Here is a 12,729-nt window from a genome sequence, read left to right on the forward strand (position 1 = left end):
AGATGTGCAAAACGCGTCTTTCTTATTAACAGGTGAAGATGGTATCAGTAAACTGTGCAGTCGATAGTTGAAAAAGTTGCCTTATTAACACATATGATATAAATGCTAGCTTTGCAGCTGCAACGCAGAATGTGCAGAAATGCCCCGACGGGAACCTCCAACACGCAGCTGCTACAACACAACTCTGCTCACGCTGCATATTACTACTTCTTATCCAAATCCTAGAAAAGCTGTTCAGTTTTTCAAGATCAGCGAAGCGTATTGTAATTCGGCTTTTTTCCCACTCTGGTAGGCTCCTGGGTGAATACAGTTCTCGGTGAGCGTGGTCAGACGAATGTATAACGCACGATATGCAGTGGGTGTGGAAAATGTTCGGATATTTGTATTTTGCAGCTACTGAGATAACAAAGACGTAGATCGGAAATAACTGGTGAAGTGACTTACTCGTGCGAAATAAAAAACGTCACAAGATAATACACATAGCGAACAAATTAATTGAAACCATAAGTAACCGTTACTTTACTGTATAGAAAAAGAGGGGTATACAAAGAGTTCGTATGAAGTTTTTCTGTTTTGGTATTAGAGATAAGAGTTCGTATGAAGTTTTTCTGTTTTGGTATTAGAGATTTTGAGAAGCTCCGACTCATCTGCGCATGATGTTCCTGGTCTACCTGAACACATGACGAGAAAAATTCAGTCTAGAGACTGATACTTAGAGTAGTGGAATTATTTCCTTTTGTTCCATCAAGTCTGTTCTGGAACAGACGCTGCTGGATTTGGGCTGCCTCTTCCGCCAGTTCCGCCGTACCTGTGATCTTCATCTCCCCCTTCACTACCGTTGAAATCTTCATCGTTACCCTGGCAATGGGCCCTCTCGAGGTAATATCATATGGAACAGGTGAACTAAGGTTTTTTAACGACGTATTAATCCTCCCCCTCCTTTTTTCTCAACCGGGCTTGGTTGGGTCTGGCTATGGCAGAATTATATACATTACTGAATATCTAAAATTACTGAATATGTAATTACTGGATATATAATTACCAAATATGCAAAATTACTGAATATATACACTGAAGTGGCAAAGAAACTGGTATAAGCTTACGTATTCAAATACAGAGATATGTAGACAGGCAGAATACGACGCTGCGGCAGGCAACGCGTGTGTAAGACAAGTGTCTGGCGCAGTTGTTAGATCGGTTACTGCTGCTACAATGGCAGGTTATCAAGATTTAAGTGAGGTTGAACGTGGTGTTATAGTCAGCGCACGAGCGATGGGGTGTACGCCCATTTCACGAGTGTACCGTGAATATGAGGAATCCGGTAAAACATCAAATCTCCGACATGGCTGCGGCGGAAAAAGATCCTGCAAGAACGGGACCAACGACGACTGAAGAGAATCGTTCAACGTGACAGATGTACAACCCTTCCGCAAATTGCTGCATATTTCAATGCTGGGCCATCAACAAGTGTCACCCTGCAAATCATTCAACGAAACATCATCGATTTGGGCTTTCGGAACCGAAGGTCCACTAGTGTACCCTTGATGACTGCACGACACAAAGCTTCACGCCTCGCCTGGGCCCATCAAAACCGACATTCTACTGTTAATGACTGGAAACCTGTTGCCTGGTCGGACGAGTTCCGTTTCGAATTGTATGGACCGGATGGACGTGTACAGGTATGGGGATAACCCCATGAATCCTTGGACCCTGCATGTCAGTAGGGGACTGTTCAAGCTAGTGGAGGCTCTGTAATTGTCGGGGGCGTGGGCGGTTGGAGTGATATGGGACCCCTGATACGCCTAGATACGACTCTGACACGTGACACGTACGTAAGCATTCTGTCTGATCACCTGCATCCATTCATATCCATTGTGCATTCCGACAGACTTGGACAATTCCAGCACGACAATGCAACACCCCACCACGTCCAGAATAGCTACAGAGTGGCTCCAGGAACACTCTTCTGAGTTTAAGCACTGGCCACCAAACTTCCCGAACATGAACATTATTGTGAATTTTAAAATTTTCCCGGCGAATTGACTGTTCAAACAAATTTCGGGCTTGCAGCCGGTCGTCGTTCAATACTTCGCACGATATTTCAACTGGGCACCTGCCAGTCATCTTCAGGTGAGCCGTCGCAGACTGGCGATAAAGTTCTCCGCTCCGCAATATATAGCATACTGTAACTATTCTGCGCATGCGTTGAAAACTTGATAGTTGAACCAACACTGCCCGCCGGCCGCGCCCTCGCTGGTGGAATAGCGGAACTCAGTCGCCCTCTGCGTTGCTGTTTGCCACGGCCATCGACGCACTCTGTCGTCTTCGATTTGAGCAAATCGTGGAGATGATGGGATTCCATGCACTGTCCAGCTGGTAGCCGCTGTCACGGTTTAACAGATTTTCCGCCAGTCGTATTTCTACGGATTCTTTAATAATGGAGTCCCAGAACGACGTTGCTGTAGACAAAATCATTGTTTTCTCATACTCCATTGAATGCCCAGTAGAAATACAATGTTCAGCAATAGCGGACTTGCTTGGCTGCAAAAGTCGGGTGTAACGCTGATGTTCAGTGCAGCGTTCTTTCACGGTGCGTGTGGTTTGACCTATGTAAGCCATACCACATTGGCACGGTATCTTGTAAATTCCGGCCTTTCGTAGTAACAGGTTGTCCTTAACTGATCCCACAAGGTCCGCAATCTTCGATGGTGGGCGGAAAACCACTTTTACCTGAAATTTTCGGAGGATTCTTGCTATTTTAAACGAAGTGTTGCCAACGAAAGGAAGAAAAGCTAAAGATTGTTCCGGCATGTTCTCCTCCTTATAAGAAGTGGTTTTCCGCCCACCATCGAAGATTGCGGACCTTGTGGGATCAGTTAAGGACAACCTGTTACTACGAAAGGCCGGAATTTACAAGATACCGTGCCAATGTGGTATGGCTTACATAGGTCAAACCACACGCACCGTGAAAGAACGCTGCACTGAACATCAGCGTTACACCCGACTTTTGCAGCCAAGCAAGTCCGCTACTGCTGAACATTGTATTTCTACTGGACATTCAATGGAGTATGAGAAAACAATGATTTTGTCTACAGCAACGTCGTTCTGGGACTCCATTATTAAAGAATCCGTAGAAATACGACTGGCGGAAAATCTGTTAAACCGTGACAGCGGTGACATCTAAATTAATCCGACAGACTAAAAGAAACTACGAAAATGCCCAAATTTTAGAAATCGAAATGGGCTTCCAAAAGAACAATGCAAGAAACTTTTATAAAACATTCTAAACTAAACTAACCGGTTATCAACCTCAAAGTCTTTGCTCCAAAACTGAAAATGACAGTTTGGTTCTTAACAACCAGGAAAACTGTAAGGTACTTGCTAATTATTTTGAAAAACTATTGAACTGTCCAGAACCAGCAAATAAATTCCAACCACAACAAACTAATAACACCAGTCCTAACTCTAAAGAACCAGACGAAATCGAAATAACTGAACAAATTAAGAGACTTAAAGACAATAAAGCATCCGGAGAAGACGGTATAATTGCAGAACTACTAAAATCGGCTGGCTCTAACATAGATGAGTCAACTAACAGGACATATCTGGCAAACTAAGAAAATACCTGAGGACTGGAAAACTGCCCTAATTCATCCATTGCATAAAAAAGGGGATAGAATCAATGTTAATAATTACCGAGGAATCTCTCTTCTCCCGGCACATACAAAATTCTCTCGCAATGTTTACTTGATCGAACCCGAGAACAGTTAGAACCTAAAATTGGTGAATACCAAGTAGGCTTTAGACCAAACAGATTCTGTCCGGAATCATTTCTTAATTTAAAAGTAACCTTTAGGCACCGAAGTACTTCTAGAAAGAATAATGTATGTACACTTGTGGATTTTAAAAAGGGCTACGACTGAGTTGATTGTGAATCTCTTTTGCAAATTTTAAAGGAACAAGGGCTAGATAATAAAACTCTAACACTAATTAGGGAAACATTAACCGACACTAGCTCTTAAGTTAAATTCATGGGAGAAATTTCTGAACCATTTGATATGAAGACTGGTGTTAGACAGAGAGATGGACTCTTCCCATTACTTTTTAACTGTTTTTTGGAAAAGGTAATTGCAGAATGGTAAGGGCAAAAGTGGAGTCAAAATATAGATCAATCAATCAAGTTAGGTAGAAGTAATATTAAAGTATATTGCCTCGCCTCTACAGATGATCTGGAAAATTTAACTCGGGATATTACCACAGTTCAAAAACAAATTGCAATTCTTAAAGAAGTTGCGGAAAAAGTAGGACTACAAGTATCATTCGAAAAAACGGAATATGTGACATGCAACAAACAAGCATACAAGTTTCTGATTATGACATATGGAAAAAAAAGGGATTTCTCAGTTTAAATACTTGGGGGAAATCATACAAGAAAACGGCCAGGAAAAAGGCGCAAACGAAGTTCGCTGTCAAAGATTGGCAACTGGATTCAGATTAACACAAAATATTTATAATAAACAATCACTTTCTAAGTTCAGTAAACTTAGGCATTACAACACTGTAATCAAACCTGAACGTCTTTATGGAGCAGAAACTTTAATTTTAAATAAAAACAGGGATATTGAAGAAATTCAAAAGAAAGAAAGAAAGATTATTAGAAAAATATTAGGCCTCAAAATTACTGATGGAGAAACTTACAGGCTGCGAAGTAATAAGGAAATAAATGAATACACAGACATACATACTGACACGAGAAAACGAAGACTTAAATTTTATGGGCACACTAATAAAATGTCGCCCACAAGGTTGACAAAACAAATAGCAGAAGTCTACGAAAACAGGAGTAAGGCCAAAACTGAGCCAGTTAAATGGATCGCTGCAGTTAAGGTTGGTAGAACTCAGGTAGATTTTACTGATGGAAAAACATTCAGGCAAAAGATATTTGATTGGGAAGTTGGTCAAAGGGAAATTAGAAAACGGACTGGAGCACCATGCTCTGATGAAAGAAAGAGACTTCATTCTGAAAGGATGAAACAAATTCGCTCACAAAGAGAAATGCCAATTATAAAAAGCGACATTGGTTGATTGTACCTCACGTGGTTTGGACGCATATGTGAATAAAACACACACACACACACACACACACACACACACACACACACACACACATATTAGGGTGTTACAAAAAGGTACGGCCAAACTTTCAGGAAATATTCCTCACACCCAAAGAAAGAAAATATGTTATGCGGACATGTGTCCGGAAACGCTTACTTTCCATGTTAGAGCTCATTTTGTTACTTCTCTTCAGATCACATTAATCATGGAATGGAAACACACAGCAACAGAACGTACCAGCGTGACTTGAAACACTTTGTTACAGGAAATGTTCAAAATGTCCTCCGTTAGTGAGGATACATGCATTCACCCTCCGTCGCATGGAATCCCTGATGCGCTGCTGCAGCCAAGGAGAATGGCGTATTGTATCACAGCCGTCCACAATACGAGCACGAAGAGTCTCTACATTTGGTACCGGGGTTGCGTAGACAAGAGCTTTCAAATGCCCCCATAAATGAAAGTCAAGAGGGTTGAGGTCAGGAGAGCGTGGAGGCCATGGAATTGGTCCGCCTCTACCAATCCATCGGTCACCGAAACTGTTGTTGAGAAGCGTACGAACACTTCGACTGAAATGTGCAGGAGCTCCATCGTGCATGAACCACATGTTGTGTCGTACTTGCAAAGGCACATGTTCTAGCAGCACAGGTAGAGTATCCCGTATGAAATCATGATTAGTGTGCTCCATTGGGCGTAGGTGGAAGAACATGGGGCCCAATCAAGACATCACCAACAATGCCTGCCCAAACGTTCACAGAAAATCTGTGTTGATGACGTGATTGCACAATTGCGTGCGGATTCTCGTCAGCCCACACATGTTGATTGTGACAATTTACAATTTGATCAATACATACTGACGAAACTAAAATGAGCTCTAACATGGAAATTAAGCGTTTCCGGACATATGTCCACATAGCATCTTTTCTTTATTTGTGTGTGAGGAATGTTTCCTGAAAGTTTGGCCGTACCTTTTTGTAACACCCTATATATATATATATATATATATATATATATATATATATATATATATATATATATATATATAAGCCCAATTACTGAATACGTAAAATTACTAAGGATCACTAAGATTAAGATATATATATATACATTTCTGGTAAGGACCACTAAGATTAAGATAAAAGAAATTAGAGATCGTGAGGAGGCATATGGACAGTCGTTCTTCCCTCGCTCTATTTGGAATGGAACAAGAAACGAAATGATCAGTAGTGGTGCAAGGTATCCTCTGCCATGCACGATACGATGACTTTTGGCGTTTGTTTGTGGATGTGGATGTAGCTGTACTGGTCTTGACCTGGACTGTTTATCCCACTATTTCTGTTCGCATTTGTGTGTAGTCGCTGGTGCTCATCCACTCGAATTATATCTACTGTGTACTTTGTTGTTTGCAATAAAACTGTAGCTACTACAATTTTCATGTCGTGGAATAACATTTATATATTCAGTAATTCCTCCTTTTTCCACAATGCATCGACATGAAAATTGCAAACAATAAAGTACACAGAAGATACATTTGGAGTGAATGAGCACCAGAGACTACACACAAATGCGAACAGAAACAGTGGGATAAACAGTCCAGGTGAAGTGCAGTACAGCTACATCTACATTCACATACAACGCCACAAGTCATCGTATCGTGCATGGCAGAGGATACCTTGCACAGCTACTAATTATTTCGTTTCCTGTTCCACTCCAAATAGAGCTAGGGAAGAACGACTGTCCATATGCCTCCTCACGACCTCCAATTTCGTTTATCTTAATCTTAGTGATCCTTACCCGAAATGTACGTTAGCGGCAGTAGAATCTCTCTGCAGTCAACTTCAAATGTCGGTGCTCTAAATTTTCTCAACAGTGTTCCACAGAAAAAACGTCGCCTCCCCTCCGGAAGATTCCCGTTTGTGTTACTGAAACTTCTCCATAATACTTGGGTGTTGATCGGACTTACCAGTAACAAATCTAGTAGCCCACCAGTAACAAAACTAGCAGAGAATCAACGTTGAGGGGATCCCAAACACTTGGGCAGTACTGAGCAATGAACCATACTTTCTCAAAAATTCTCCAAATAAACCGAAGTCGACCATCCGCTATCTTACTAGAATCCTTACATGCTCGTTCCAGCTCATATGGCTTTGCAACGTTACGCCCAGATATTTAATCAATGTGACTGTGTCAAGCAGCGCTGTATTCGTACATTACAGGGTTGTTTTTCCTAAAAAGCAGGTTCATCATTACAAATCATACAACAGACCTAATCGGCAAGAAGAACGTTAAGAGAGCACGAACGATACAAGAGAGACAGGGCCGTGCTGCTGGTGTGCCGCTGTCTCCACTCAGCTGGCTGTGGTGCTGCAAGTGAAGCAGGCACTCTCCTTTCGTTCTCTCGCTGACGGCGCCAAATGCGAACTCTGTGGGTGTGATGGCGGCGGTGCAAGTGGACACGCCATCATATATCTCCTCCCTTTGGGGAGATGGCACCAAAGGCGTCGGTGGAAAAAGGCGGGAGGCAAAGCGATCACGTCTGCTGCCAGATACGGACTGGTGTGGCCGAGGAGGCCTTGTGGTCCACACAGGTGACCTTCACAGTAACAGCACGAGGAGCATGTAGTGGTACTTGAGTTGCGTAACCATTGCGGCACCTCACCTCAACCTCTCGATACCAGCAATATTCTACTGTGTTTCTGTAAAGTAGTTAACATATTTCTGAGACAACATTCAGATTTGATTTCATTAATGTAGAGGTACTTTGATACATCGATATGTTTATATTGCAATGATATTATTCTTATGCGTATTCTTTCTTTTGTCACTATGATCTTTGACGTACTTGTAACTCTGATTTTTGGGCGCGTAAGCGGTTATTAGAGTGTCAAGTATTGGTCGTCATGTTGAAAAGACGCAAATTGTAGTCGGTTTATAAAATATGAACTTTAACAGTGAGGAAGATGTTTTCAAGTATGTTTTATATTGTGTGGTGATGTTTTGTGACTTACGTGATATTGCAACAAAAGTAATAAAAAAAAGTGTAACTTAAATTCGGAGTGCTGATTACTTTTTTTACATCACCATTGTGCTAACTTTCAAAGGTTTAATCTTCAAGAATGGTTTGTGAAACACATCTATAAAACTTTTGAATATCGCAGAATAACACCTAGGCCTCTTTGTATCCGAGCTTGGAATCATAACCACCTAGATTTTCGACGATTGAGCGATGATTTCACGAGACCAGCGTGGGAAACACGAAAAGATGAGTGTCTAATTTATCCATTATTTCATGAAATGATTTTATTAACCGTGCTCTAATGACACCTGCCACATAATATAACTTTGTTGTTGCTCGAAAATGCAATATTTAGCAGCGTGGGCAACACTACAAATCATAATTAATTTTTGACCTTTGTTGTGGTAGGGTTGTTAGAAGCAGCAGTGACGCAATGACAGCTGCCTGTTGATAATGTTCGCAGCATTAGGCCATCAACTTTTTCTGTCATGCCTGTATGTGGCCCCGACGATGCCAAGCAAGCTGGAGGAATGACACGTACGTATCGGTGGCATGGAAACCATTCTGCCAGCAGTGAGTGATGAGAATAGTAACGACTGAAGTAAGGCAGACAGGTGCTCCTGCTGGAGAGCAGCGTCGAGATTACACATCGGGGAAGGATTTGACGCGGATAGCAGCCACATCTCGATATCTTCGGCCCTCAATAGCTCCTCAAGCAATGGTACACTCTTAGTGCACGGCCCTTCGAATGGAGCGATGCTTGCATGCAGACTACCTGCCGGCGTCTGCTGTGGCTGCGGTTGCGGCGGTTTGGCACTCAGCGGAGTGCGCAGCTAGCTCTGATGGCAGAAGAATGGTACACCACCGGCATCGACGGTGAACATTCGCCGACCACGCATCGACTGCACTGTCGCTGGCATCCAACAGGGCTGCCGAGTGAAAGTATGTGGCCAGACAGGGATATCCAAGGTGTAGCGCGAAGAGTGTAAGCTCACCTCAGGCCTCCGCACAGGACACAGCACGTGCAACAGAGTTCAGGGCTGTCAGCCAAGGAGGATGTCCCCTAAGCTTCTGCCACGCAGCAGTGTGATCCTGGAGGTGCTGAGAAACAGAGGCAATGCCGAGGCTGCCACGTACTATTTTAAGGGTTTCTGAATAGTGTACACTGTATGCTCCATTTGTCGATTGATTGTGGGGTGAGACAGTGTGGACAAGAGGTGTGTAATACCATTGTGGCCGCTGAAATCTTGAAACATCACTCATGAGAAATGCAAGCTGCTATTGGAGGCGATCGTCCAGGGAAACCCTTTCATTCTCAAAGACTTGAGTGAGAGCCTGCACTACAGCTTCCATGTTGGTGGAGAACATGCGCAGAACATACAGGTATTTGGACAGTTTGCCGACAACCACCAATGCATAGAATGACAGTAGGGGTCCGGAAAGTAATTGTGAACATCGTCCCATAGCTGACATGGCATGGACGATGAGGTAAAAGTTCTTGGCAGTGCTGGCTGCTGTTTGGTTCACTGTTTGCACTCACGCATTATCCTCTCAGTTGTCGAGTCAGTGCCAGGCTAGTAGACAAAATGCTGTACGATGACCTTCATGTGGGTCATACTCCAGTGCCCGATGTCTAAGACAGCAAGATACAAGTCCGCAGGTTGACAGGGACAGTGACTCGGGGGTTGTCTGAATCAGTGCTAAGAAGGAGAGTACCGTCGACAAATGCCAGCCGACAGAGGAGAAAATATGTGCAAAGCAGAGCAAACTCCTTGGCTCGGGCCAACCATGGCACACAAAATCGATCACCTGTCAGAGCACAGGTTCTTACCGGTTGCGAACCGCAATGGGCCATCACAGCAAGTCTATCTGCTGGGTGTTGCTAGTGGCCACTGTTTTAGAAATAGACAACTTTGGATTTGTCAAAGGTTGTGTTGGGTCCCATGGACAGGTATGACAATACGTTAGCGTTAGCATGCTGTGCCATGGATCTGTAATGAATCTCACAGTGGTATGCACTCGAAAACAAAACCCATGGCTGGCTTGTGATCGGCGATGATATTGAATTTATTGCTGTAGAAGAAAACATAGAATTTCAGCATAGCATACACTATGGTTGGAGCCTCCTTTTCTATCTCAGGATAAGTGTGTTCAACGGCTCTCAATGTTTCGGAGGCATATGCAAGAGACTGTTCTGTAGGCTAACATCAGTCTAAACGTATTAACGTAGCATCAATTGCCAGGATGAGGTCTTTTCCTGGTGTAAAGTTACCGAGGCACAGAGTTGTCTTTAGAAGTGTCTTTACGTGGGTGAACCCTCTGTCACAGGCTTATGACCAAACGAAAGGAAAACTTTTTTTTTTTAAACTCGTTCAACGGATGAGTTTTGTGTGCATTAGGGTGAAATTTCGAATAATAACTGTCCTTTCCCAGAAATGATTGGAGCTACGGATTTTAAGGAGGTTTTCAGTCATCGATACCTGGTGTTTCGTAGATTAAACGCTGTCCTTCAGAAGAAGGTGGCCCAAATATTCGATTTCTAACTGAAAGAAGTTTGATTTTCCCAAACTGCACTTGAAGCTAGGTCCTTGCAGTTAAGGAAGAGAATCCGACAGTTAACGAGATGTTCCATCCATGAAGGAACCATGACGATGATGTAATCAATATAGTTTTCACAGAACATAACGCCTTACTTTAGGTTTTATAAAAAGCTCTGGAAAATGGCGGACACACTTGTGAAGGCAAACTGCAGACTCATATAATGGTACAACCCAAAGAGGATGTTGATGAGTTTTATCTGTTCAGAAGCGGAATCTATCTGAAGTTTCAGGTTTGTTTCCATGAAATCAGTTTAGGAAAGCATTCACTGCCTGAAAGCTGCGTGAGTGTTTCTTCTGGACTTAAAATACCTACATAAATGAAATGCCTGCGTAGGCTTTTGGATAACAACCAGAGGCGTAGCCCACTTGCAGGAAGGAGTGGGTTCAGTGGTGCCCAGGGCGTGGTACCAGTCCAATATTTCCTCAACCGTCGACCGCAGAGCAAACGAAATAGGCCGAGCACGACAAAATTTGGGAATAACCATCGGTTTTAGTGTCATGTGGGCCTTGTAGTCTTTTGCAGCACCCAGTCCCAGTCAAAACAGTGACCCAAACTCGTGCCAGAGGTCATCAAATGCCTGGAACTGGATGGAGTCGGAAACGAGATGCACACCATCCTGAATTTAAAAACCAAAAACTGTGAAGACCAAACATGTTTTCGGATGTCGTATTTCGACGGCCATAATCCTGACCGCCCGAATGATATACTGATAGCCATCGTCGATCGTGAACTGGCCGTCGACAGGAATCGGCCCATCGCACTGACCAACCAAACGATTGCTGGAGGAAAGAGAACGGAAACCCAAGTAATGATACATTTAACATGCACGGGAGACACAAAGGACGCGGTATCGACCAGGTAACATAATTGTCATTGCCGAATCTGCAGAGTAATGTAAATCTTGCTGGGAACCCTGAGTTCCTGGCTGAGCGACGGCGTCACACTATGGACCTCTAGGAACTCAACGGCCACGTCTGAGGACTGGCCGTGCTGGTAACCATGTAGTCACCACATGGGCTTGTTTACGGTAAGCCGCACGTCATGCAAGATGCTGCAGGCAGCAACAACGGACGTGTGTTTGGAAATAATCAGGACATGTCAGGAAGCTGCATCAGAAAGAGTCATCGTCCAATGGGATATGCCGCGGACAAGGAGGAAAAGACGAGGACGTCAGTGAACGACGCCATTGCTGTGGTATCAAACACACCGCCGCTTTCTCCCACTGCATTAACCTCAAGCTGTTCAGTCACAGCCAATGATACTTTGAACACGTGAGCAATAATTATCACCTCCTTGACTGTGAGATCTTCCAAACGTAACACCTCCCGATGCACCTCTCTTTCAGGAGCACGATAGTCCACAACGTCGTGTATCAGAGAGTCGTCATGGACTGTTGACAATGATCACACGCAAATGTGCACTTCAAACTCAACCCCTGGAGATTAGCCAGCCATGCCTGATACGACTGGCCTGGTTTCTGTTGTCGCTGATGAAAGTCCATATGGTAAGCCACAAAGTGGGTTTGCTAATTATTGAGCAACACATACACGAACGACAACGCCACAAGGTCTCTTAACGGAGCAAGTTTCCGAACCAAAGAAAACGTTTCGGTCTCGATCCAAGAGAAGAAGAAGGATTTTTGTGAAGTCGGATCCACTACCTGAAAATCTGGATAAAGCCGCTGCAAATGGTGCACATACGAGACCCACTCTTCCTTCGCCTTTTGGAAAAGCTGGGGCCGCAGGTGGGTGTGTCCAGGGCGAGTGTTGAAGGACCGTAACACCCTGTGAAGTCGTCACCAACTGTCAAAGCTGTTGGAGCTGCTGCTATGTGTATTGCAACAACTGAACAAACGCTGAGTCCGTTATGATCACGGATTTCATGCAAAAACGAAACGACCTCGTCCGTATAAATTAGAGTATCTACAGTTTCATTGCAAATAAGCAAGTGCATAGTTGCAGCGAAAGAGCACCAGAGTCTATGCACGCACGTGGACAGAA

Source organism: Schistocerca piceifrons, chromosome X, assembly GCF_021461385.2.
Source record: "Schistocerca piceifrons isolate TAMUIC-IGC-003096 chromosome X, iqSchPice1.1, whole genome shotgun sequence".
NCBI lineage: Eukaryota > Metazoa > Arthropoda > Insecta > Orthoptera > Acrididae > Schistocerca > Schistocerca piceifrons.